The 26781-nt window shown below is 45.5% G+C and overlaps 1 long non-coding RNA gene across 1 annotated transcript; it reads right to left on the bottom strand.

Moving 5' to 3' along the window:
* Window positions 1-29: 29 nt before the first annotated feature.
* Window positions 30-26781, bottom strand: LOC112081033 (uncharacterized). Its single transcript, XR_002896283.1, has 3 exons — window positions 26661-26781; window positions 6977-7154; window positions 30-113 (listed from the first exon to the last, which is right to left on the bottom strand). It is a non-coding gene; the product is annotated as an uncharacterized lncRNA (long non-coding RNA).

Genomic DNA, 26781 nt, shown 5'->3' with positions numbered 1-26781 from the left:
ATCCTCCCCACTGACACACAGGACTGTTCAGGTCACAACACTGTCAACAACACTCACCTTTTTACTCTCCTCCATCTCATGCTCAAACATGGCACTGAACACTGGCGATCGGGCTGGAGGAGGGGGGGGGGTAGAGAGAGCACATCAAAATCTATTTGTCACATGTGCCAAATACAATGCTTACTTACAAGCCCTTAACTCTATTTCTTGAACTGCAATGTTGGTTAAGAAAATATTTACTAAATAAACTCAAATAAAAAGTAACATAACGAGGCTATGTACCGAGTCAATGTGCGGGTGTACAGGTTAGTTGAGGTAAGATTGATAGAGCAAGCGTGCGAGAGAGAGGAGAGAGAGAAGGAGGGAGAGAAGGAGAAGGAATAGTTCAGTTGGCTGATGTGTCTCCCATCTGTCTGTCTGTCTGCCACAGGGGCAGTGGAAAGAATGACAGCCTCCTGTACACGCCGTCCTGCTACTGCTACTCCCAAGGCCTAATGAAGCCATCTTCAATGAGTTTGACCAGCAGCACCAGTTCTCACTGAAGACTAGCAGGGCCATGAACCAGGAGATACAGGATGTRMCCCAAATGGCACCCTATTTCCTATATAGTGCACTATTTYTGACCAGGGTAGCACACTAGGGAATAGGATGTAATTTGGGCCACACTACACCACATAGCGTTGTTTAATTCATCAGAGATTTGTCAGAGAGAGAGAGATAGAGAAACCCAACCCCGCAGCAGCACACAATTAAAATGGCTCAAAATGACTCAATAATTGACAGCCATTCCCATTCTCCACAGGGAGACCGTTTCCCCCTCTAAATCATMATTGTTTCATAGTCTACATGTGTTTTTCTAATAAAGAAATGTGATTCCTCTCAAAGTATGAGACTAGTGTGCTTAGGAGTAGGACAACTGGAGTGTTGTTCCATAGCTGAGAGTTGTTTTGTTGTGAGTGTTGGATACCATACATGTCTGAGAGTTGTTTTTTTTGTTGAGTGTTGTACCAATAGCTTTTGAGAGTTGCTTTTTGGTTGTGAGTGTTGTTCCACAGCTGAAGAGTATGTTTTTGTTGTGAGTGTTGTTCGCATATGGCAGTCAGCAGTTGTTTTGGTCGTGTGAGTGTTGTAACTTTATTACTTACTCACCAAATATATCGAGTACAGTATCGTGGCCACACTCTCTATTATGTATAGTTCACACATAATATATTGAAGCTGAGAGTTGTTTGTTGTGAGTGTTGTTAATAGCTGAGAGTTGTTTTTGTTGTGAGTGTTGTTATACCATAGCTGAGAGTTTTTGTTTTGGTGTGAGTGTTGTTCCAACAGCTGAGAGTTTGTCTATTGTTGTGAGTTGTTGTCTCTCCATATGTAGCTTGTTAGAGTTGTATTTTGTGTGAGTGTCTCGCTATCCATAGCTGAGTGGTTGTGTTTTGTTGTGAGCGTGTTGCATCAGCTTGATTGATGTTCTTTGATATATTGACTTGTGAGTGTCCTGTTCCAATCGCTGTTATTTGAGATGTGTTGTTGTTGTGATGTGTTGTTCTATTAGCGCTGAGAGTTGTTTTTGTCTTGTGGAGTGTTTGTTCCATCAGCTCTTGAGAGTTGGTTTTGTTGTGTAGTGTGTGTCTCCATAGCTGAGAGTTGTTTTGTTGTGAGTGTTTGTTGTTCCAATAGCTGAGAGGTTGTTTTTGTGGATGTGTTTGTTCCATAGTCGCCTGAGAGTTGTTTTGTTGTGAGTGTTGTTCCAAAGCTGGAGTTGTTTTGTTCTGTGGTGTTGTTCCATAGCTGAGAGTTGTTTTGTTGTGAGTGTTGTTTGCGCATAGCTGAGAGTTAGTTTTGTTTGTGATGTTGTTCCATAGCTTGAGGAGTTGTTTTGTTGTGAGTGGTGTTCATATGCTGAGAAAGTTGTTTTGTTGTGAGTGTTGTCCCATAGCTGAGATTGTTTTTGTTGTAGTGTGTGTTCCAAGGCTGAGAGTTGTTTTGTTGTGAGTGTTGTTTCCCTACTGAGAGTTGTTTTGTTGTGAGTGTTGTTCGCATAGCTTGTTAGAGTTGTTTTTGTAGTGAGTGTTGTTCCATAGCTGAGATTGTGGTTTTGTTTGTGCGTGTTGTGTTTGTCCAGTAGCTGAGACTTGTTTTTGTTGTGAGTGTTGTTCCATAGCTGAGATTTGTTTTTGTTGTTGAGTGTTAGTTCCGGAGTAGCTGAGAGTTGTTTTGTTGTGGTGTTGTTCATACTGAAGATTCTGTGTTGTGTGAGTGTTGTTCCAGTAGGCTGAAGTAGGTTTGTTTGTGGTTGTTTGTGAGTGTTGGTTCCATAGCTGAGAGTTGTTGTTGTGTGTAGTGTTGTTCCTATAGCTGGAGTTGTTTTTGTTGTGAGTGTTGTTCCATAGCTGAGGAGTTGTTTTGTTGTGAGTTGTTGTTCCATAGCTGAGAGTTGTTTTGTTGTGAGTGTTGTTCCATAGCTGAGAGTTGTTTTTGTTGTGAGTGTTGTTTCCATAGCTGAGAGTTGTTTTGTTGTGAGTGTTGTCCATAGCTGAGAGTTGTTTTGTTGTGATTGTTCCATAGCTGAGAGTTGTTTTTGTTGTGAGTGTTGTATCCATAGCTGAGAGTTGTTTGTTGTTGTGAGTGTTGTTCCATAGCTGAGAGTTGTTTTGTTGTGAGGTGTTGTATTATAGTGCTGAGGTTGTTTTGTTGTGAGTGTTGTTTCATAGCTTGAGAGTTGTTTTGTTGTGAGTGTTGTTCCATAGCTGAGAGTTGTTTTTGTTGTGTTGTTCCATAGCTGAGAGTTGTTTTGTTGTGAGTGTTGTTCCATAGCTGAGAGGTTGTTTTGTTGTGTTGTGTTCCATAGCTGAGAGTTGTTTTGTTGTGAGTGTTGTTCCATAGCTGAGAGTTGTTTTGTTGTGATGTTGTTTTCCATAGGAGAGTTGTTTTGTTGTGAGTGTTGTTCCATAGCTGAGAGTTGTTGTTTGTTTGGTGAGTGTTGTTCCATAGCTGAGAGTTGTTTTGTTGTTGAGTGGTTGTTCCATAGCTGAGAGTTGTTTTGTTGTGTTGTTCCCACAGCTGAGAGATGTTTTGTGGTGAGTGTTGTTTCCATAGCTGAGAGTTGTTTTTGTTTGTGTTGTTCCATAGCTGAGAGTTGTTTTGTTGTGAGTGTTGTTCCATAGCTGAGAGTTGTTTTGTTGTGGAGTGTTGTTCACATAGCTGAGAGTTGTTTTGTTGTGAGTGTTGTTCCATAGCTGAGAGTTGTTTTGTTGTGAGTGTTGTTCCATAGCTGAGAGTTGTTTTGTTGTGAGTGTTGTTCCATAGCTGAGAGTTGTTTTGTTGTGAGTGTGTGTTCCATAGCTGAGAGTTGTTTTGTTTGTGAGTGTTTGTTCCATAGCTGAGAGTTGTTTTGTTGTGAGTGTTGTTCCATAGCTGAGAGTGGTGTTTGTTGGTGAGTGTTGTTCCATAGCTGAGAGTTGTTTTGTTGTGAGTGTTGTTCCATAGCTGAGAGTTGTTTTGTTGTGTTGTTCCACAGCTGAGAGATGTTTTGTGTGAGTGTTGTTCCATAGCTGAGAGTTGTTTTGTTGTTGTGAGTGTTGTTTCCATAGCTGAGAGTTGTTTTGTTGTGAGTGTTGTGTTCATAGCTGAGAGTTGTTTTGTTGTGAGTGTTGTTCCATAGCTGAGAGTTGTTTTGTGTGGTGAGTGTTGTGCCATAGCTGTGTGAGGTTATTATAGAGAGGGCAGTGCCGAGCTCGTTCTGCAGTAGACAGAGAGAAGAGCAGCACCACACACTGTTTTAGATCACATGACCAATAAGAAGCCAATTTAAAGCGTTCCGCTCAGCCAGCACACACACACTTCCACAGCCTTTTGATCCTGCTCTGTCCGTCTCCACAGCGATTAACGGCCCGGAGAGTTGTCACAGGAACGGTGGTGGAGAGGGAGAAACAATGAGGGGAGTGGGTGTCACCTAACCCAGGTAGCGGAGGAAGCGAAGGAGAAAAGGAGAGAGGGGAGGTGCAGACAGCCAGATGAGGGGGTGGAGAGAGAGAGTGAAGACCCCAATGCCACAGTAGCACCAATTAAAATGTCTCAAAATGGACTGGATAATTGACAGCCATTCCATTCTCCACAGGAGAGTTCCTCAAAGTTCTCTCAGATACTCAGTCATTGCTCGTATTTGCAGCTGCATTAAACAGCCTTGCTCTTTGGCAATTTCAACTTCTAAAAGCCAGCACTCCACTATTTTCCAACCCTGGCAGCAAGGGTTGGTAATTACCTGTCTTATATCAGCTCGCGTGCGCTGCGGTGTGAGAGAGTGGAAATATTTGGGGTGTCTTTAAATACGTGTGCCAATGTCCCAACTTCAAGCAGGCGCTTGTCTGGTGATATTTAAGACTCACCAAAAGCTAGATTTTGTGAATAGCAATTGGTTATAGCATTGATTTGGTCAGTGGAGGGCTCAACGGTAGCATATCAGTAGCCTATAGCAATGTTTTATAAAACAATAGCATGAGCATCAAACAGTCAGACATTCACGTTTTTTCTTTACATTTTTATCCATGCAACTACTGTGATAAGTTTAGACTCATTGGGCTATGTGCGATGCCCATGGAATGAAAGGTGTCAGTGACTGTAGGAAGTCACTTTAGGAAAATTAAGTTATTGCAATAGACTGCTTGTGTTTTTTCCTTTATCATTTTGACCAAAAAAAATCCATCTTCTACTTTTATCTGAACCTAAATGTCAAATTACGGAAATTCCGATCGTTGTCCTTGGTGCTGAATCGCGCACGTAGCCTGTTAATTTGTTTACATTTTACGTGGCAAAGTCAGCTAACGCGGCCATATCAACAGCGATGGTAGACTATCTTATTAATAACGTTTGGGCAATGTCCATGCGTGTTAGCGCAATGTGTGTTAGACAAATATTTCCATGTTGAAGCCAATATCAAAAATAAATTGCTATGTTTGTTCTAAACTAGGCCTATTGTATGGTATAGTGTGAACTATTTAATAAACTATATTCAAATGGATAGACACAAATCCATGCTCCGGCCAAGAGCTAAGTCTACGTGTGCACACATTGCCTTACGCTCATGGAACGAGAGATGTGATTTTGTTATCATGCTTCTGACCACGATCCTGTTTAGAAATATTGTTGTTAGTAAAAAACTTAATTTGAAAGTTGAAAACACTGTCTTTTTGTATAAACAAACTTTTTTGAAAGATTTACACATCTATGGGTTTAATGGCAGGGATGGGACACTTTAATGGGACTGGGGGCCCCAAAAATCAAAACTTATCATGAGGGGTCACGAGTTGCTTGAGGGTCTGGCAAGTAGACAATTTCGTTGCCGCGCCCCCCCCCCCCCCCTGTTGACAGTAGAAAGCCAAAGTTTTTAGCAGGGTTAATTTTGTGCATGTCTAACACATTTTGCATATGGGGTGTAGAGAAAATGTTGCGTCGTTTTTACGAAGACCCTTTCAATATGCTGAAATCACTCAGCCATATCATGGCTGATAAAATTCTGATAGTTCGCCTGATTTCAGTTTGTGACAAAACAAGCAGTGTAGAGAAGCATTGGAACATCTAAACCACTGTGAAATATATTTTCAATAACAAAAATAATGTATTTTCAGCTGTTTAAAGCTGKTGTACAAAACCAAAAGTAAGAGACGCAAAAACAAACTTATGAACGGGTAGCATAGAAATAGTGTACATTAATAAGCGGTAGATCTGTTCAGACTTGCTTTCAATGAGAATGACAGATCTATAACTCACATTTCTAGAACTGCTGATAAACACATTTAGAAATTGCACCTTGTGTATTCTACTATTCTAACTCACAACAGTAAGTTGAGACCCCAACTACTWTTTCTGTAGAAGTGCAAATATGATCTGTAAGATGGTACCATTATGTTTATAAAACATGAAATTTACAAGTAGTATAACAGTGGTATAGTATAACATTCACCCTCTCTCTTTACTTTGGATCTTTATCCAGCTCCTTTAAAAAGTATGGATGTTTGTAAAACCCAACATAGTCCACGTTTTCTCTGTATGATATGCCCATGTGGAGCAATTATGGTGCCCTCAACTCAAAATGTAAACATAGCTTATTTAAAACAAGTTGCTGTTTAGTATTTATTTTTTTTATTGTAATTTCACCCCTTTTTCAATCCAATTTCAATCTTGTCTCATTGCTGCAACTCCCCAACGGGCTCACGAGAGGCAAAGGTCGAGTCATGTGTCCTCCGAAACATGACCCGCCAAGCCGAGCTTCTTAACACCTGCTCGCTTAACCCGGAAGCCAGCTGCACCAATGTGTCGGAGGAAACACCATTCAACTGACGACCGAAGTCAGGCTGGAGGCGCCCGGCCCGAGCSCAATGAGCCAAGTAAAGCTACCCCGGCCAAAACCTCCCCTTAACCCAGACGACGCTGGGCCAATTGTGCGCCGCACTATGGGACTCCCGGTCATGGCCGGGGATCAAACCCCAGGCTGTAGTGACGCCGCAACACTGCGGTGCAGTGCCTTAGACCGCTGCGCCACTCGGTAGGCCCTGCTGTTCAGTTATTAGAATTATACACTTATTGATAGCCAAGTGAATTTAGTCTTGCTTATTGATTATGTTTGGCATGACCACACTGCAATTTACAGTAGGACTACAAAGCAACTACATATTTAGCCATGGAGCATGTTCTGATTGGTCAGTGTGGGGCCAAACCTTGACACACCCACAACGTGTTTTATAAGTCCAGACCTTTCGCTCCACCGCCAGCTACTGCGGCCATAATTCTGGTTGTGAAAATTGCAAAAATATTTCTAACGCTACCGCCAGCGCTAAGATTTAACATTGCGTTAGGTTTGTTACAATAGAGCCCATAGTCTGTGTTTGTCATTGATGTGTCCATATCTGTAAGAACTCGGTCAGGTGTTCTGTGTGGTCAGTATGCACGTGCGTGGCGTGCGAGACAAAAGTAGTCTTACCTGCCAGGATGGCTTTGTGTGCCTGGAACTCCTGTCCCGCCACACACAGGGAGCAGTCAGTGAAGCGGGAGTGTTCCCACAGCCCTCCCAGCTCATCGGCCAGCCTGCAGTCTGGCACCTTCACCATGTTCATAGTGTTCTGACCTGAGATGTTCACAGAGTCCTGCACCACACTCACCTACAGGGAGGGAGAGATAGACGGAGAGACAGGAGACGAGAGAGAAAATGAGAAAGAGAGAGAAAAAGAATGAGAAAAAGAAATGTAGAAAATAAAGAAAAAAAGAAAGACGGGAGAAAGGGAAGATCAGCCAGTCAGTCTACTCACACTGTATACATGACAGCAACCAACAGACAGACATCAGTGGTATTAGACCGTCTATCACCTTACACCTTCTAATGGACAAATCAGACAACACACACATCAAATCATATACAGGAAGATCAGCCACTAACAGACGATCTCTGCCACACCAATCAATACATCAACCGTTAAATAAAGCTGCCATGCAAACACACACCTCCAAGAATTAACGGTGTGCTCTGCTCATTTACCACATCCACTCAAACAAGACACTAGACAGGGACTTGACTCAGTCTATTAATCATTAGAGTGTGTGTGTATATATTCTCCATGCTGGCTTAGCCACCTGTTCAAGACAACATTGAACATACTAATTTATCTCACTACAGGACAGCGTGCGCCCCACACACAGTCTTGTACAACTAACCTTGTTGGGACACCAAATGTAGTACCATTTAAAATCCAATTTTCCCTCCTAACCTTAACCCTAAACCCCGTAGAAATAGCATTTGACCTTGTGGGGACTAACAAAATGTCCCCAGTTTTTGTTCGTTCACTGTTCTTGTGGGGACTTCTGGTCCCCACAAGTATAGTTAAACACGTCCACACACACACTCCTATTAGGTTATCAGCAACCTTTAAAACCACAGAAGTAAAGAACCAAACATCGCCCAATAATTTCCAAGAAGAATCCAAACATTGCCCAATAATTTCCAAGAAGAATCCAAACATTTTGAAGAAGCATTCCTAAGCCTGAAACGATTCCCGGAAAAATATGTTTCATTGCCACTAAAACTGTTCCTAGAAAAAGCTGTGTAACGGCCACAAACTCCCAAATGCATCCCAGTAAGGTGACCTTGCTACTGGTCTGTTCAGACAGGGAGGGATGGAGGCTGCCCCCCATGAAAACACCCTCCCTGTCCCCCTCTCTGTCTGTTCAGACAGGGAGGGATGGAGGCTTGCCCCATGAAAACACCCTCCCTGTCCCCCTCTCTGTCTGTTCCTCTCTCGTTCCTCTGTCCGCCCATCTGACTCAGGCAGAGCGAAAGGGGAGAAAAACACACATGAAAAAGTGTGTGGCAAGCAGGAAATTGAATGTCAAGGACCCTTGTTTGCTCCTGATGGAGGTGTAAGTGTTAGCCTGGAGGGGAGAGAAAGACAGGGCGGAGGGTTAGACATGGAGAATAAAAGACTGGGAGAAAAAGGCAGGACAGGGTGACAGAGAAATAATAGGAGGGTATAGGATCCCAAGGAGGAAATAGACTCATAAACACAAGCTCATTTCCTGTGATGACATTACAGGGACACAGTACAAAGAAATGGTGATGTTGAGAGGAGAGCATTGTGACCACGAGTATTGTGTATCACTGTGTGTGTGGCACAGTCTGGTACCCACAGCTGGCTCCATAAATCACACTCCAGGGGACTTTAGTATGAATGATGTACATCCATCCACACACACAAGTTACTCATAAGACACTGATTAGAACTCATACAAGGACTGGGAGAGACGGACATGTGTGGAGGAGAGATGAAGATGAGATGAGAGAGCGAAGGAGAAAGAAGACAGTATAGGAGGTAGATTAAAAGAGGTAAACTGGAGACTGAGTAAGAGGGAGATAACAGGTAAGTCACAGCAGACAGCACTGGGTCGTTGAGATGCACTCGTATGACTGGTAAACTGGAGACTGAGTAAGAGGAGATCGGTAAGTAACAGACAGCAGGGTCGTTGAGATGCACTCTGTGACTGTAAACTGGAGACTGAGTAGAGGGAGATAACAGGTAGACAACAGACGATGGTCTGTTGAATGCCTCGTTGACTGGTAAACTGGAGACTGAGTAGAGGGAGATAACAGGTAAGACACAGACAGCACTGGGTCTGTTGAGATGCCTCTGTATGACTGGTAAACTGGAGACTGAGTAAGAGGGAGATAACAGGTAAGTCAACACGACAGCACTGGGTCTGTTGAGATGCACTCTGTAGACTGGTAACTGGAGACTGAGTAAGAGGGAGATAACAGGTAAGTCAACACAGACAGCACTGGGTCTGTTGAGATGCACTCTGTATGACTGGTAAACTGGAGACTGAGTAAGAGGAGATAACAGGTAAGACAACAGACAGCACTGGGTCTGTTGAGATGCACTCTGTATGACTGGTAAACTGGAGACTGAGTAAGAGGGAGAACAGTAAGCTCAACAGACAGCACTGGGTCTGTTGAGATGCACTCTGTATGGCCGCGTCTCAAAAGCGCCCTATTCCCTATATAGTGCTCAATGTTGACTGTAGGGAATGGGTGCCAATTGTGCAGCACTCATTAATCTATAGTGGTAAATACAGATGGGAGTGTTTCTGTTTCATGTGTGTCTGTTGGTATAATAAACAATAGCATGGCGTGCACTCAGCCGCTGTATGGCCACGCTAGCTAGCCACGCTAGGCTAATCACACTGGCTAACTGGCCATTATTCCATCAACTAACCAGGTGGAAACAACACTTTGCTGTAGCTCTGCAGCTAGCTCCTATTTACACACCACTGAACTCTGTCTTCACCCCTCTGTCATGTTCTCCTGTCATCATCATCATCTTCATCACCAGCATGTTCAACAATTATCATCACCATCATCCTCGTCAGCAAGGCCGTATATTCTGTATCATTATGGTGGCGATGTTATGTATGGCTTAAACCCTCCTGCTGGTTTCTCTATTGACTCACATGCAGCCTCTTATCTCTGAGACCAGACAGTTGCTATGGAATTCAAAGCCCAGAAGATTCATTCATTTATGCGTCAGTCTTCTTTTACTCCTCTACGTGTCTGTTTATAGATTTACGTACGCCATGCGTGAAATATCCCAGAAATGTTTTGCAAATCAAGTTCATTAAGTTATGGAACACTTTCTTTTCCCTTCACTCGTGTCTTATGTTCAAGATGACTTTTCTTGATCAATCCAGAGCAGACTGGGTCACACACACGTACGCACACCTTTCCTCAGCTCTGCCTTAATAGGTGTGTGATCTTTTAAAGTTGTCGTCTGAACCCCGAGCGCAGAACTCATCAGCAGCTTTTTATAATGCATGACTGGCCCTTCTCCGCTCTCTCTCCAGCCGCTCTCCAGTCAACCAGAGTTTTTATAATGCATGACTGGCCCTTCTCCGCTCTCTCTCCAGCGCTCTCCAGTCAACCAGAGTTTTTATAATGCATGACTGGCCCTTCTCCGCTCTCTCTCAGCCGCTCTCCAGTACCAGAGTTTTTATAATGCATGACTGGCCCTTCCTCCGCTCTTCTCCAGCCGCTCTCCAGTCAACCAGAGTTTTTATAATGCATGACTGGCCCTTCCTCCGCTCTCTCTCCAGCCGCTCTCCAGTCAACCAGAGTAAACAGCGCTGCTCAAGACACACAAACTATATTGATTGCAAACACACTGTCTTTATAAAYATACTTTCCTCAGAGGTATCAGCAATCCCCAAAATAAGGCCACATACATCTAAAAGCCCACACGCACACATGCAGAGATTAAACCAAATTACTTAAATCTAGGTGCTTAACTGGGGCAAAGCATACCAGTCAACCCTGCTGGCAATCCATTAAAGCTTCATAGTGGATGAGCCAAATTATTCCCCTACTTTATTAGATGGTGTCCGTGGAGACACCATTCACACCAGGGTACTGGACTAGATCTACAGTTTGTATTTCAGCAGACCAGCCTGCACCTGCAGGATCACACAGAGACGGGGGCAGAGGCATATTTCATGCATGATTTGAAGTCAAGCTGGTGAACGACGCGCACGAGCGAGAGCGGACCGGAGCCACAGCAGCCAGTTTACCATTGTTTTGGAGCCATGTGTTACTGTTGTCTCGCCAGCCTTGTTCTTCCACAGAGACAAACAACTGCCTGGGTGGCAGAGAGAAGTGCAGACAGACCGACGCAGACACACGGATGCAGGAAAACAGGCAGGCCAGCCATTCAGGTTCCTTGAAACTAGTTGTGTTTTCTCTGCTGGAAGATCAGAGACACTAAACTGATAGCTTTGAGACGGARGCCCGATTTAACAGCGCTTGAAGGAAACGACCTGGAGGAGCACGGGAGAAAGGCCGTTACTTGGTGCTTCATTTTTTATAAGAAGAACTAAAGGGGCTTTTTGATTGGGTTTAAAGATCTGTTGATGTTGTTGCATCAAGGTGTAATTTGTTCAACCTGAATGAGGTGGCCTAGAAACTAGGGTTTCTAAATACCCTCGTACGATAATACCGTTTTAAGCAAATTTGAATATTTGTACATTTTATATAAATACATGCAGTCAACTTGTGCACTAGGTAATAGACAAAGCAGACTACATTCATTATTTTGAATGTTACATTATTTTTCATTATGAAGCTTACCAGTACTTGTTTTCCAAAACAGCTGTCACGTGTTTGTTTATAAAGAAGCACAATGAGCAAAACGGGAGCTTCTTGAGGCCAGTCACTCCTTGCAGCGCAACTGGAGAAAGGTGATCAAGTTACACTTGTATGATATTCACTACTAATGTTTGCCAGCTATATATCTTATAACTATTGAGTTAATTATCTAAGATGGGACAAATTCTCTCCAGCTAGGTTTTGCTAAATGGCTAACGTTAGCTTGAAAGATCAAGCTTCTTGTAACAGAAGAGATAATCCCCTCCTGGATTAAGATCCCTGCTGACTAATATTTGTTGTGTGTTTTGAGATACTTGCAAACTTGTATGAGCTGGGTTGATGGTCTTAGCGCTCGTTAGCATTTACTTAACCGCTAAGGGGATTCCTTTGTACCTGTTATTATTTTGTTAGCATTCTGGTATGCTAACAAAATGCTCCCCTTGTGTGCACTACTGGTAAGACCGCCTATCCCGGGAAGGCACAAGCACGGTATGAAGGTATGCAAATCTGGATACCGCCTAACCCAACTTGGAACAGATACACGTGAGGTCAACGTTGATGTGCTGCGGACACAGCGAAATGGTTAAAACCCAGTAGAGTTTATTTGTACCTTTATTTAACTAGACAGGTCAGTTAAGAACAAATTCTTACTTTCAATGACGGCATAGGAACACTGGGTTAACTGCCTTGTTCAGGGGCAGAACCACAGATTTTTACCTTGTCAGCTCGGGGATTCGATCTTGCAACCTTTCGGTTACTGGTCCAACGCTCTAACCACTAGGCTGCCTGCCGCCCCATGAGGATCAGATGAGGATCAACATGAAACAAAGGCACTTTTCTCCTCTCTCACCTTCTCTCCATCTATCACTATTCATCTGTCCATCTCAGTTACTGGGTCTCTAACCCTCTTTCTTTCTCTCAAGTGTCATCTTGCTTTATTTCCCTCACTTATTCTCTCTGTTGCCAACTCCTTTCTACGCCATTTTACCCTCGCTCTCTCCCTACTCCAAACTAGGCTTGGGCGGTATATCGTATATCGTATAGCAGTGTATTTGGAAAAACCACGGGATGGTTCTTCCAATATTCAAAAATATTTATTCAAACTTTTTCAATAAATGTTGATATTTGTAGCTACTTTAAGTTGTTACCTGCAGTCCACTTGTGCAATACGTTAAGAGATAAAGCAGATTGCTTTCTTCATTTCACCTGTCACATTTTAAACGATGAAGCTTATCGTAGTCCCCCAGAACACTTGAGCCAGTCACGTGTTTGTTTATAAACAGCACACCGGGAAAAAGCCATGTGGTGAATCCATAGCATTCTATCAGTGAGTCTCTGTTGTGCAGCGCACATGAGGTGATGAACTTACACGYATGTGCAATTCACTACTCAATGTTCTCCATCAGATATCTTAGTATGGCTTTCTGACAGAAGTCAAAGATCTCTGGATGAGTTATTTTTCCCCCTGTGCTTCCTACTAGTGTTTTCCCCCCTCCATTCTCCTCCCATCTGGTCCATGTACACATGCTGCTTTTCCTTCAGAAAAGCAAGCATCACAACTTTGTTCATTTGCACAATTTATCTTGTTCACTTTCGCTTGTCAATGTCCATATAGATCGAAAATGATATCCGGTAGCTAGTAGCTATGCTTGTATAACTTTATGAGCTGGGTTTGCCAGTCTTTGCAATTAGTTTGTCCGTTAGCATTTACCTATGTGATTTCACTATTATAGTAGTTTGTGCTAATTTTGTTAGCATTCTGGTAATACAGGCCCAATGGGCTTTTCTTGCGTTTTTAGCACTTGCCTTGTGTGCTATGCCAGTTATACCGTAAATCCTGGTATATGAGAAGGGCGATATGACAATATGAAAATCTGGATACCGCCCAAGCCTACTCCAAACCCTGTTACGTCTTCTCTCAAACTATTTCCACCCTCTTACACCCATCTTCCATCCTTCCCATTCTTTCTCTGTCTATCCTCCCTAACCAAGTCTCTCACTTTGTGTCTCAGTCTCACTGAGCTCTACACATCTCCCCGTCTGTTTTGGGGAGGTGTGTGAGGCGAGAGAGGATGGTGTGTAGGGAGGTAGATAGGGTTGAAGAGAGCAGCTGGAGCATCTGCAGCAGACTCCTCTGACAGCAGCTTGGCATATGGCAGGGCCCTGTGAAGGATGGGCGCTGTCACCCGGCAAAGTGCTTACCCACAGACAGCCAGGAGAAAGAAGGAGGGACCGAGAGAGAAAGAGCAGGAGTAAGAGGAGGAAACAGCTGAACATCAGCACCCACCTCATTTATTCACACACTCCCTTGGAGGAGACGGTGGAGATAAAAAGAGGAGAGAAAGATAGAAAGAAAGCTCTGTGGATACAAAGAGGCTGCAGGGTGGTTAGGATGAGACTAGAAGCACTATTGTATCATCACTGTTAAGAGTTATGCTGGGGTAGAATGAGAAAACCCGTCAGTGGTTCATTCACTCCCTGAGGTGACAGAGTGGGTGAAAAAAATGGAGGCTACCTGAAACAAGCCAATCATGCCCACCAGCCGATGCTCTCTGACAATACCTCCGTCTGCCTAAAGATGGACCACTGACTGACCAATTTAGGATGACTGAGGATCCGAAAGACACTTCTGTTTAACTTTCTGAAGAGAGCTAGCCACACTTAACAGTAAGCAAAACCCCTTAGGCAGAGATACAGTACGTTTTATGAGGAAGTTCTCCAACTAACGTATGTAAGGGGTGGAAAACTACGGTCCTTGAGAACTACTGGTGTGCAGGTTTCGCTTCAGCCCAGCTGGTTTTGGAACAAAATCCTGCATACAGTTAGTTCTCCAGGACCGGAGCTAGAGATCCATACAGTACACTGCTTTAAAACTGGATCCATAGTGTATTTAAACTGTGACCTTGGTGAGTGAGGTTAGTATGAGCCCTGTCAGAGATGAGGAGAGAGAGAGAGAGACGAGCCATTTACCAGGGTGTCTCATTAGAGAAGTGAGGAAAGTAGACACTTCTCCCCCACATACCAACCCATTAATCTGTCTGCCTGCACATTTCTCCTAAACTTCAATCCATCCAATTCTGCCCATCATCTCCTCTTTTTCCTGTCATCCACATGTCCTTTTCTCTCACTCTCTCTCTCCTCCTCCGCCCCCTCCCACCTCCTGTGCTCTCTCCTTTCCTTCACTCCTCCTCTCAGAGCACCTCGTGACAGCCAGCACAGAACCTTTAATGGGAACCATCTTCTCATTAAATACCTGCAGGTGTCTGGAGCTTTGGCAGAGACAGACAGAGGGAAGAAGATTATAGAGAGAGCGAGATCACGGGCGCGAGATCACGGGCGCGAGCGAGAGCATGAGAGTGAGATCGCGATAACGAGAGAGCGAGATCACAAGCGCAAGATAACGAGAGCGAGATAAGAGAGCGAGAGATAACGTGAGGGAAAAGAAAAAAGATGGCTAGAAAGGATGGCCGGGTTTGTTCTGGCACTCCCCTACATGACACCCAGCTAGTTCGCTGGTGTGGTGTTTAAATAACTGCCTGAGGAGCAGACAGAAAGAGGGCGTTCAGCTGGCACCAATTCACACTGGTACATGTCTCCTCTCCACCACACACCCTGTTCTACATCTCTGCCTGAGGGGAGAAGATGAGGGGCCAGGGGAGTGAGAGAGGATAGGAGAGGGAAGGGGGCCACAGGACAGGATAAGAGATGGAGAACAAATAACAGGAGAGAGGGAAGAGATGTGTGCTGGGCTCTGGGGCTATTCCACCCTCTCAGAGGCAGGATGGGACCTTATGGCCATGAACGAGAGAAAAATAACAAGAGCGCGCGAGAGAGAGATAACGCGCGCGCGAGAGAGAGAACGCGCGCGAGAGAGAGAGAGATAACGTGCGCACGAGAGAGAGAGATTAACGCGCGAGAGAAGAGAGAGAGATAACGCGTGCGAGAGAGAGAGATAACGCGCGCGAGAGAGAGAGATAACGCGCGCGAGAGAGAGAGAGAGATAACGCGCGCGAAGAGAGAGATAACGCGCGCGAGAGAGAGAGAGAATAACGCGCGCGGAGAGAGAGAGAGAGATAACGCGCGCGAGAGAGAGAGGAGAGATAACGCGCGCGCGGAGAGAGAGAGATAATGCGCGCGCGAGAGAGAGAAGATAACGCGCGCGCGAGAGAGAGAGAGAGATAACGCGCGAGAGAGAGAGATAACGCGCGAGAGAGAGAGATAACGCGAGAGAGAGAGCTAGACAATCATCTCCTCTTGTTCCGGTCATCCACATTTCCTTTACTCTCGCTCGCTCTCCTCCTCCACCCCCTCCCCTCCTGCCACCTCCTGTTTCTCTCCTCCTCTGAAGGGACCGCTCCTTTCCTTTACTCCTCCTCTCAGACCACCTCTAATGACAGCCAGCACAGAACCTTTAATGGAAACTATCCTTTCATTAGATACCTGCGAGGAGAGATGTAGAGGAGAGATATAAAGAGGGGAGGCATAGAGCAAAGGAAGGGAGAGGAGGGAGCAGTGAGGAGGAAACAAGAGAAGGGAGAGGAGCAAAGCCAGGAGAGAGGGAAGAGATGAGGGGTGGCATTGGAAAAAGAGCCAAGAGAAGATAGAAGAGCACTGGACTCTGGGGCGTTCCCTCTCTCTCAGAAGCAGGACAGGACCATGTGGCCAAGAGTGCAAGAGAGAGAGGGAAGGAGAGAGAGAGGGAAGGAAGGAATGAGAGATAAGAGGTTTAAGTTTTAATGTCAAATGCACTAGTACAGTGAAATTCCTTTCTTGCACACTCCAAACCCAAATATGCATTAAGTAATCAATATCAATGAAGCACTAAAAATAACATAAGGTTGAACAAAAACACACAACAAATAAAAGAACACAAGAAAGTAAGAAGCGAAGCACAGGGTCAGTTTGAGTGCAGGGATGCTGGAGTGAGCGGTACATACTGTGCATTTAAAGTATTCAGACCCCTTGACTTTTTCCACATTGTCCAGCCTTATTCTAACCCATAAAGACAAAGCAAAAATAAGTTCATAAATAAATATCACATTTACTTAAGTATTCAGATCCTTTACTCAGTACTTGGTTGTAGCACCTTTGACAGCGATTACAAACTCGAGTCTTATTGGGTATGAGCCTACAAGCTCGGCACACCTGTATTTGGAGCGTTACTCCCTTTCTTCTCTGCAGATCATCTCAAGCTCTACCAGGTTGGATGGAGAGCGACGTTGCACAGCTATTTTCAGGTCTCTCCAGAGACGTTAGTTGGGGTTCAAGTCCAGGCTCTTGCTGGACCACTCAAAGACATACAGAGACTTGTCCCGAAGCCACTCCTGTGTARTCTTGGCTGTGTGCTTAAGGTCATTGTCCTGTTGGAAGGTGAACCTTTGCCCCAGTCTGAGGTCCAGAGTGCTCTGGAGCAGTTTTTTTWAAATCAAGGATCTCTCTGTACTTTGCTCCGTTCATCTTTCCCTCAATCCTGACTAGTCTCCCAGTCCCTGCTGCTGAAAACATCCCCACAGCATGATGCTGCCACCACCATGGTTTACCTTAGGGATGGTGCCAGGTTTCCTCCAGACATAACGCTTGGCATTCAGGCCAAAGAGTTCAATCTTAATTTCATCAGAGAAGATAATCTTGTTTCTCATGGTCTGATAGTCTTTAGGTGACTTTTGGCAAACTCCAAGCGGCCTGTCATGTGCATTTTATTGAGGAGTGCGTTCCGTCAAGCCCCTCTACCATAAAGGCCTGATTGGTGGAGTGATGCAGAGATGGGTGAACCTTCCAGAAGGACAACCATCTCCACAGAGGATCTCTGGAGCTCTGTCAATTTCACCATTGGGTTCTTGGTCACCTCCCTGACCAAGGCCCTTCTCCCGATTGCTCAGTTTAGCCGGGCGGCCAGTTCCAGGAAGAGCCTTGGTGGATCGAAACTTCTTCCATTTAAGAAAGATGGAGGCCTCTGTGCTCTTGGGGACCTTCAATGCTGCAGAAATGTTGTGGTACCCTTTCCCAGATCAGTGCCTTGATACAATCCTGTCTCGGAGCTTTACAGACAATTACTTTGACCGCATGACTTGGTTTTTGCTCTGACATGCACTGTCAACTGTGGGACCTTATACAGACAGGTGTGTGCCTTTCAAATCATGTCCAATCATTTGAATTTACCACGGTTGGACTCCAATCAAGTTGTAGAAACATCAAGGATGATCAATGTTAAAAAGGATTCACCTGAGCTCAAATTCGAGTCTCATAGCAAAGGGTCTGAACACTTATGTAAATAAGGTATTTGTTTTTTATAAATTTGCTAAACATTAAGAACCAGTTTCGCTTTGTCATTATGGGGTAATGTGTGTAGATTGAGGAGGCAAAAAAACGATGTAATACATTTTAGAATAAGGCTGTAACGTAACAAAATGTGGAAAAAGTCAAGGGGCCTGAATACTTCCCGAATGCACTGTATGTACAGTTGAAGTCGGAAGTTAACATACATTTAGGTTGGAGTCATTAAAACATTAACTCGACAAATTTCTTGTTAAACTATAGTTTTGGCAAGTCAGTTAGGACATCTACTTTGTGCATGACAGAAGTAATTTTTCCAACAATTGTTTACAGAGATTATTTCACTGTATCACAATTSCAGTGGGTCAGACGTTTACATACACTCAGTTGACTGTGCCTTTAAACAGCTTGGAAAATTCCAGAAAATGATGTCATGGATTTAGAAGCYTCTGTTAGGCTAATTGACATCATTTGAGTCAATTGGAGGTGTACCTGTGGATGTATTTCAAGGCCTACCTTCAAACTCAGTGCCTCTGTTTGACATCGTGGGAAAATCAAAAGAAATCAGCCAAGACCTCAGAAAAAAAAATTGTTGACCTCCACAAGTCTGGATCATCCTTGGGAACAATTTCCAAACGCCTGAAGGTACCACATTCATCTGTACAAACAATAGTACGCAAGTATAAACACCATGGGACCACGCAGCCATCATACCGCTTAGGAAGGAGATGCGCTCTGTCTCCTAGAGAGTAATGTACTTTGGTGCGAAAAGTGAAAATCAATTCAAGAACAACAGCAAAGGACTTTGTGAAGATGCAGGAGGAAACAGGTCCAAAAGTATCTATATCTACAGTAAAACGAGTCCTATATCAACATAACCTGAAAGGCAGCTCAGCAAGGAAGTAGCCTTGGAACTGCACATGGGGACAAAGATCATACTTTTGGAGAAATGTCTTTCTGGTCTGATGAAACAAAAATAGAACCGTTTGGCCATAATGACCATCGTTATATATGGAGAAAAAAAGAGGGAGTCTTGCAAGCCGAAGAACACCATCCCAACCGTGAAGCACGGGGGAGGCAGCATCATGTTGTGGGGGTGCTTTGCTGCAGGAGGGACTGGTGCACTTCACAAAATAGATGGCATCATGAGGGAGGAAAATTATGTGGATATATTGAAGACATCAGTCAGGAAGTTAAAGCTTGGTCGCAAATGGGTCTTCCAAATGGACAATGACCCCAAGCATACTTCCAAAAGTTGTGGCAAAATGGCCTAAGGACAACAAAGTCAAGGTATTGGAGTGGCCATCACAAAGCCATGACCTCAATCCTATAGAAAATATGTGGGCAGAACTGAAAAAAGCATGTGTGAGCAAGGAGGCCTACAAACCTGACTCAGTTACACCTGCTCTGTCAGGAGGAATGGGCCAGAATTCACCCAACTTATTGTGGGAAGCTTGTGGAAGGCTACCCGAAATGTTTGACCCAAGTTAAACAATTTAAAGGCAATACTACCAAATACTAATTGAGTGTATGTCAACTTCTGACCCACTGGGAATGTGATGAAAGAAAAAAAAAGCTGAAATAAATCACTCCACTATTATTCTGACATTTCACATTCTTAAAATAAAGCGGTGATCCTAACTGACCTAAGACAGGGAATTTTTTACTCTGATTAAATGTCAGGAATTGTGAAAAACTGAATTTAAATGTATTTGGCTAAGATGTATGTAAACTTCCAACTTCAACTGTATAGGGGTAAGGTGACTAGGCATCAGGATATCCACAGAGTATACCCAACATTAGAAACCTCTTCCTAATTATTGAGTAGCACCCCCACCMCTTTCGCCCTCAGAACAGCCTGAATTCATCGGGGCATGGACTTTACAAGGTGTTGAAAGCGTTCCACAGGGATTCTGGCCAATGTAGACCAAAATGCTTGCCACAGTTGTGTCAAGTTGGCTGAATGTCCTTTGGGTGGTGGACCATTCTTGATATACACAGGAAACGGTTGAGTGTGAAAAACCCAGCAGCGTTGCAGTTCTTGACACAAACCGGTGCGCCTGGCACCTACTTCCATACCCTGTTCAAAGGCACTTAAAAATGATGTCTTGCCCATTCACCCTTGCATGGCACACACACACACACACACTCACTCCATGTCTTAATTGTCTCAAGGCTTAAAAACCCTTCTTTAACCTGTCATCTCCTCTTCATCTACACTGATTGAAGTGGATTTAAGAAGTGATATCAATAATGGATCATAGCTTTCACCTGGATTCCTTCATGTTTTGTATACTCAGTGTATGATCATTTACACTGCTGCTACTCTGTTTATGATTGTATGTGAGTGTGTGTGCATGTCTGTAGAGTCAGTATAAATGTGTGTGCATGTTATGTGTGTGTTGGAGTGTCAGTGTGCGTGAGTGTGTAGAGTCCTGTGAGCGTGCCATAGAGAACTAAATACAAGAGCCAACTCAGATATTCCCTAGAACCTATTTAGAAGCGTTATGGCTTGGGGATAGATGCTGTTCAGGAACCTGTTGGTGTCAGACTTGATGCACCGGTACCACTTGCTGTGCGGAAGCAGAGAGAGCAGTCTATGGCTTGGGGGGGCTGGAGTCATTAATGATCTTTCCGGTCTTCCTTTCACACCGCCTGATATAGAAGTCCTGGATGGCAGGGAACTCGACCCCAGTGATGTACTGGCCTGTCCGCACCATCCTCTAGCACCATGCGATCGAGGGCGGTGTTGTTGCCATACCAAGCAGTGATGCAGCAAGTCAAGATGCTCTCAAAAGCGCAGCTGTAGACCTTTTTGAGGAATTGAGGGCCCATAGCCAAACCTTTTCAACTTCCTGAGGGGGAAGAGGCACCGTCGCGCCTTCTTCATGACGGTGCACGTGGACCATTTTAAGTTCTTTGAGATTTGGACACACCTGTGGGGGCCCCATGAGGGTCAGTTTGGTGGGCGTGATGTTGCCTACCCTTCATCACCTGGGGTCGGCCCGTCAGGAAGTCCAGGATCCAGCTACAGAGTGAGATGTTCAGTGCCAGGGTCCTAAGCTTGGTGACGAGCTTGGAGGGGACGATGGTGTTGAACGCTGAGCTGTAGTCAATGAACAGCATTCTCACACACAGAGAGACAGAGACAGAGAGACAGAGAGACAGAGAGACAGAGAGACAGAGAGAGAGAGAGAGAGAGAGAGAGATAAAAATGAAAGAAAAAAAAGAGAATGAGAGAACGAGAGAACGATAGGAGAGAACGAGGAGACCGGTAGTAAAGACTGCAGATGGTAGTAAAGACTGCATCCCAGGGGGAACAAGAACCAGGAATATTGAAGTACTTTACACTCTTACCTGCCCACGGGAAGACCTTGTGGTAGCACCCTCATCATTTATTCCAGGGTCACTAACTCACTACAGTAACCCACACTAGGGCTGGGTGATATGGCCAAAATACATGGCMATTAATATGGAGTTRRTCCCCCCWTTGCYGCTATAACAGCCTCCACTCTTCTGGGAASRCTTYCCACTAGATGTTGKAACWTTSCTGCGGGGAYTTGCTTCCGTTMAGCCACAAGAGCATTAGTGAGRTCGGGCACTGATGTTGGGCGATTAGGCCTGGCTCGCAGTCGGCGTTCCAATTCATCCCAAAGGTGTTCGTTGAGGTTGAGKTCTGGTTGTAAGAAMCTCAAACTCATAGTGTATTTATAGAACGCTTGTGGATTTAAATGAAGAAGCTAAGTGGAAACATCGTTGTCATCAACATCGTTGCATGTGCTGCATTGATCATGCAGACTGAACACAAGTGTCTTGTGGTCAAGCAACAACAAATGAGCTCCTTGAGTGAGACGGGGCAGGGCTAGGTCTGTGAGGAAATGGATGTTCCACATGGCATATTACAAACCAAACATTMAAATACCGTTATAGAAGTTAAAGTAAAAACCTAAAMCGGTCCGTACATCAATGCTGGTATATAGTAATATACAGTGTACCGCCCAGCCAAATCCACATGGGTTTCCTCATTAATGGAGCTGGTGTAGCTACCAGAGATGTACACAAGAGGGGCAGCCACCCAGGACTATAACCAACCAGCAGCCTAACACCACTGGGGAGGGATGTGTTGGAAGTATTCTCTATGCCAGGCCTCTCTCACATACACAGGCACATGTGCACACACACACAGATTACACGCAGTCACCTTACCCCCCACAGCTCTGTAGTAGCTGCTATGCACCTCCTACTCCTCTGTCAATAGGCCCAGTATGGAAGCACTTTAAACAGACTTGCACATCGCTCCTCTCTCTCATAACAAACAGGGGGAAACTTCAAGACATGGTTTCCAGCACCATACCCACAGGGTTAATTAGGTTTCTTTAAACAGCCACCTCCATGCTTTTTAAACATTTATGGGCGCAGGCATGACAACGAGAACATTAACAYCTCCAGAAAGTTAACCTCTACTCTGTTCCCCTGATCCAATAGGGAGGGGTGGGGCGACACAGAGAGAGAGACACAGCAAGAGATGGAGATGGTTGACCTCTACTCTGTTCCCCTGATCCAACAGGGGGGGTGGGCGAAACAGAGAGAGAGACACAGCAAGAGATGGAGAGATGGTTGACCTCTACTCTGTTCCCCTGATCCAACAGGGGGGGTAGGGCGACACAGGAGAGAGAGACACAGCAAGAAGATGGAGAATGGTTGACCTCTAACTCTGTTCCCCTGATCCAACAGGGGGGGTGGGCGACACAGAGAGAGAGACACAGCAAGAGGATGGAGAGATGGTTGACCTCTACTCTGTTCCCTGATCCAACAGGGGGGGTGGGCGACACGAGAGAAGAGACACAGCAAGAGATGGAGAGATGGTTGACCTCTACTCTGTTCCCCTGATCCAACAGGGGGTGGGGGCGACACAGAGAGAGAGACACAGCAAGAAGATGGAGAGATGGTTGACCTCTACTCTGTTCCCCAATCCAACAGGGGCGTCGACACAGAGAGAGAGAACAGCAAGAGGATGGAGATTAGTTGGAGCCTCTGCTGCCCCTCTTTACAGCCTAGTAATAACAGGGGATATCTAGCCCAACACTACAAGCATCTGACCTGAGCCCTACTGACAAACTGACGGAATAAGAGTCCGCACAGACCTTTTTGGCTTAATTTAAAGTTAGGCATAAGGTTAGCAGTGTGGTTGGGTTATGGAAGAGAAATAGCAGAAATAGACAGGGTTTATGACTTTGTGGCAACTAGTGATGCCGCATGTGGTTTTCCTGGTCAGGTCACATGGTTAGGACCAGACTCCTGGCCCTAGTCCCAGTGTATCTGTGTGCGTCCTCTAAACGGGTTAGCGTGGTGCGTCCTCTAAAACGGGTTAGCCGTGTGTGCGTCCTCTAAACGGGTTAGCTGTGTGCGTCCTCTAAAACGGGTTAGCCGTGTGCGTCCCTTAACACGGGTTAGCGTGTGCGTCCTTAAACGGGTTAGCCGTGTGCGTCTAAAACGGGTTAGCTGTGTGCGTCCTCTAAAACGGGTTAGCCGTGTGCGTCTCTAAAACGGGTTTAGCGTGGTGCGTCCTTAAAACGGGTTAGCCGTGTGGCGCCTTAAACGGGTTGCGTGTGCGTCCTAAAAACGGGTTAGCCGTGTGCGTCTCGTAAACGGGTTACCGTGTGCGTCCTAAAAACGGTTAGCGGTGGTGCGTCCTCTAAAACGGGTTAGCCGTTGTGCGTCCTTAAAACGGGTTAGCCGTGTAGGGCGTGCCTCTAAAACGGGTTAGCGCGTGTGGCGTCCTCTTAAAAACGGGTTAGCCGTGTGTCGTCCTCTAAAAACGGGTTAGCCGTGTGCGTCCTCATAAAACGGGTTAGCGGTGCGTCTCTATAAACGGGTTAGCGTGTGGCGTCCTCTAAAACGGGTTAGCCGTGTGGCCGTTCCTTCTAAAAACGGGTTAGCCGTGTGCGGTCTCTAAAACGGGTTAGCCGTGTGCGTCCTCTAAAAACGGGTTAGCCGTGTGTGCGTCCTCTAAAACGGGTTAGCCGTGTGCGTCCCTCAAAAACGGGTTAGCCGTGTGCGCCTCATAAAAAACGGGTTAGCCGTGTGCGTCCTCTAAAACAGGGTTAGCCGTGTGCGTCCTCTAAAACGGGTTAGCCGTGTGCGTCCTCTAAAACGGAGTTAGCCGTGTGCGTCCTCTAAAACGGGTTTAGCGTGTGCGTCTCTAAAACGGTTACCGTGTGCGTCCTCTAAAACGGGTTAGCCGTGTGCGTCCTCTAAAACGGGTTAGCCGTGTGCGTCTCTAAAACGGGTTAGCCGTGTGCGTTCTAAAACGGGTAGCCGGTGCGTCCTCTAAAACGGTTTAGCCGTGTGCGTCCTCTAAAACGGGTTAGCGGGTTGTGCGTCCTCTAAAACGGGTTAGCCGTGTGCGTCCTCTAAAACGGGTTAGCGTGTGCGTCCTCTAAAACGGGTTAGCCTGTGTGCGTCCTCTAAAACGGGTTAGCCGTGTGCGTCCTCTAAAACGGGTTAGCGTGTGCGTCCTCTAAAACGGGTTAGCTGTGTGCGTCCTCTAAAACGGGTTAGCCGTGTGCGTCCTCTAAACGGGTTAGCCGTTGTGCGTCCTCTAAAACGGGTTAGCCGTGTGCGTCCTTAAAACGGGTTACGCGTGTGCGTCTCTAAAACGGGTTAGCCCGTGTGGCGTCCTCTAAAACGGGTTTAGCCGTGTGCGTCCTCTAAAACGGGTTAGCCGTGTGCGTCCTCTAAAACGGGTTAGCCGTGTGCGTCCTCTAAAACGGGTTAGCCGTGTGCGTCCTCTAAAACGGGTTAGCCGTGTGCGTCCTCTAAAACGGGTTAGCCGTGTGCGTCCTTCTAAACGGGTTAGCCGTGTGCGTCCTCTTAAAACGGTTAGCCGTGTGCGTCCTCTAAACGGTTAGCCGTGTGCGTCCTCTAAAACGGGTTAGCCGTGTGCGTCCTCTAAAACGGGTTAGCCGTGTGCGTCCTCTATAAAACGGGTTAGCCGTGTGCGTCCTCTAAACGGGTTAGCTCGTGTGCGTCCTCTAAAACGGGTTAGCCTGTGTGCGTCCTCTAAAACGGGTTAGCCGTGTGCGGTCCCTCTAAAACGGGTTAGCCGTGTGCGTCCTCTAAAACGGTTAGCCTGTGTGCGTCCTCTAAAACGGGGTGTTTAATGCGTGTGCGTCCTCTAAAACGGGTTAGCCGTGTGCGTCCTCTAAAACGGGTTAGCTGGTGTGGGGGGTGCGTCCTTTAAAACGGGTTAGCTTGTGTGGTCCTCTAAAACGGTAGCTGTGTGCGTCCTCTAAAACGGGTTGCTGTGTGCGTCTTAAAAACGGGTTAGCTGTGTGCGTCCTATAAACGGTTAGCTGTGTGCGTCCTATAAACGGTAGCTGTGTGCGTCCTATAAACGGTAGCTGTGTGCGTCCTATAAACGCGTTAGCTGTGTGCGTCCTATAAACGCGTTAGCTGTGTGCGTTCTATAAACCGCGTTAGCTGTGTGGCGTTCTATAAACAGGTTAGCTGTGTGCGTTCTATAAACGGTTAGCTGTGTGCGTTCCTATAAACGCGTAGCTGTGTGCGCCTATAAACGCGTTAGCTGTGTGCGTTCTATAAACAGGTTAGCTGTGTGCGTTCTATAACGGGTTAGCTGTGTGCGTTATAAACGGGTTAGCTGTGTGCGTCCTATAAACGGGTTAGACTGTGTGCGTCCTATAAACGGGTTAGCTGTGTGCGTCCTATAAACAGGTTAGCTGTGTGCGTTCTATAAACGGGTTAGCTGTGTGCGTTCTATAAACGGGTTAGCTGTGTGGTTCTATAAACGGGTTAGCTTGTGCGTCCTATAAACAGGTTAGCTGTGTGCGTCCTATAAACAGGTTAGCTGTGTGCGCTCTAAACGGTTAGCTGTGTGCGTTCTATAAACGGTTAGCTGTGGCCACTCAAGCGGCATAGGCCGTGTGTTATGGTTTTGGATGGCCAGATTGCTAGCAACAACGACAAGAAAACTACGATGTGGTGAATCGTAAGTGTCTCGTTTCAGCTCATTTGATCTTGTTCTTGATACCATGCCTTGTTTTGAAGTGTTTTGACTGATTTCACATCTATGCTAACATGGCAAAACATGTGCTATCTAGTCAACCAACAACCGCAACAATGTATTTTTGTTCTCATTGTGCACTATTTTAGGTTTTCAATAAACATTGGGGACAAAATATCAATTAACATGTTATTAACAATATAAGCCAACCCCGTCTGTTTGCCCCATAGTTGCGCAGCAAGTCGATGCTAAACAACCAACCCATCTATAAGAGTACATCTAACTGCCAACATTATAGGGCATAGGGCCCCACGAACCAGAACAGCTCAAACGTGCCTTAGCATAGATTCTACAAGTGTCTGGAACTCGATTGGAGGGACGCAACACATTCTTCCATGAGAAATGCCATGCGTTCAATTGGGTTGAGATCTGGTGACTGACAAACACCCTTTAACCCCTATGCCCTTTGAGACCCTCTTTCAAGTCACTGACATATATTATACTAGCCAGGGTAGACAAAATAATGGACAACTGGGCTTTTTTATACATGCCCTAAGCATGATGGGATGTTAATTGCTTTAATTAACTCAGAACACATCTGTGTACAACTCTGCTTTAATCCCTCATTATCTTTAATTCCTTTATTTTGGCTGTTCCTGTATCTCTATGTTGTGTGAACTTGTGTCCTACCTCACAGAAGAGAGTGAGCTTGTCCTCAGGCAGCAGCCCATTGGCCTCATCCAGCAGAAGTCTCTCCTGATGAATTTCTTAAAGCCCCAGTCCTTCCCCTGGACAAACCGGTATGCCTCTG

This window comes from Salvelinus sp. IW2-2015, unplaced genomic scaffold (genome assembly GCF_002910315.2).
Source record: "Salvelinus sp. IW2-2015 unplaced genomic scaffold, ASM291031v2 Un_scaffold16681, whole genome shotgun sequence".
NCBI lineage: Eukaryota > Metazoa > Chordata > Actinopteri > Salmoniformes > Salmonidae > Salvelinus > Salvelinus sp. IW2-2015.
Note: the sequence above shows the minus strand (reverse complement) of the source record. Positions and strands in the feature narration are given on the sequence as shown.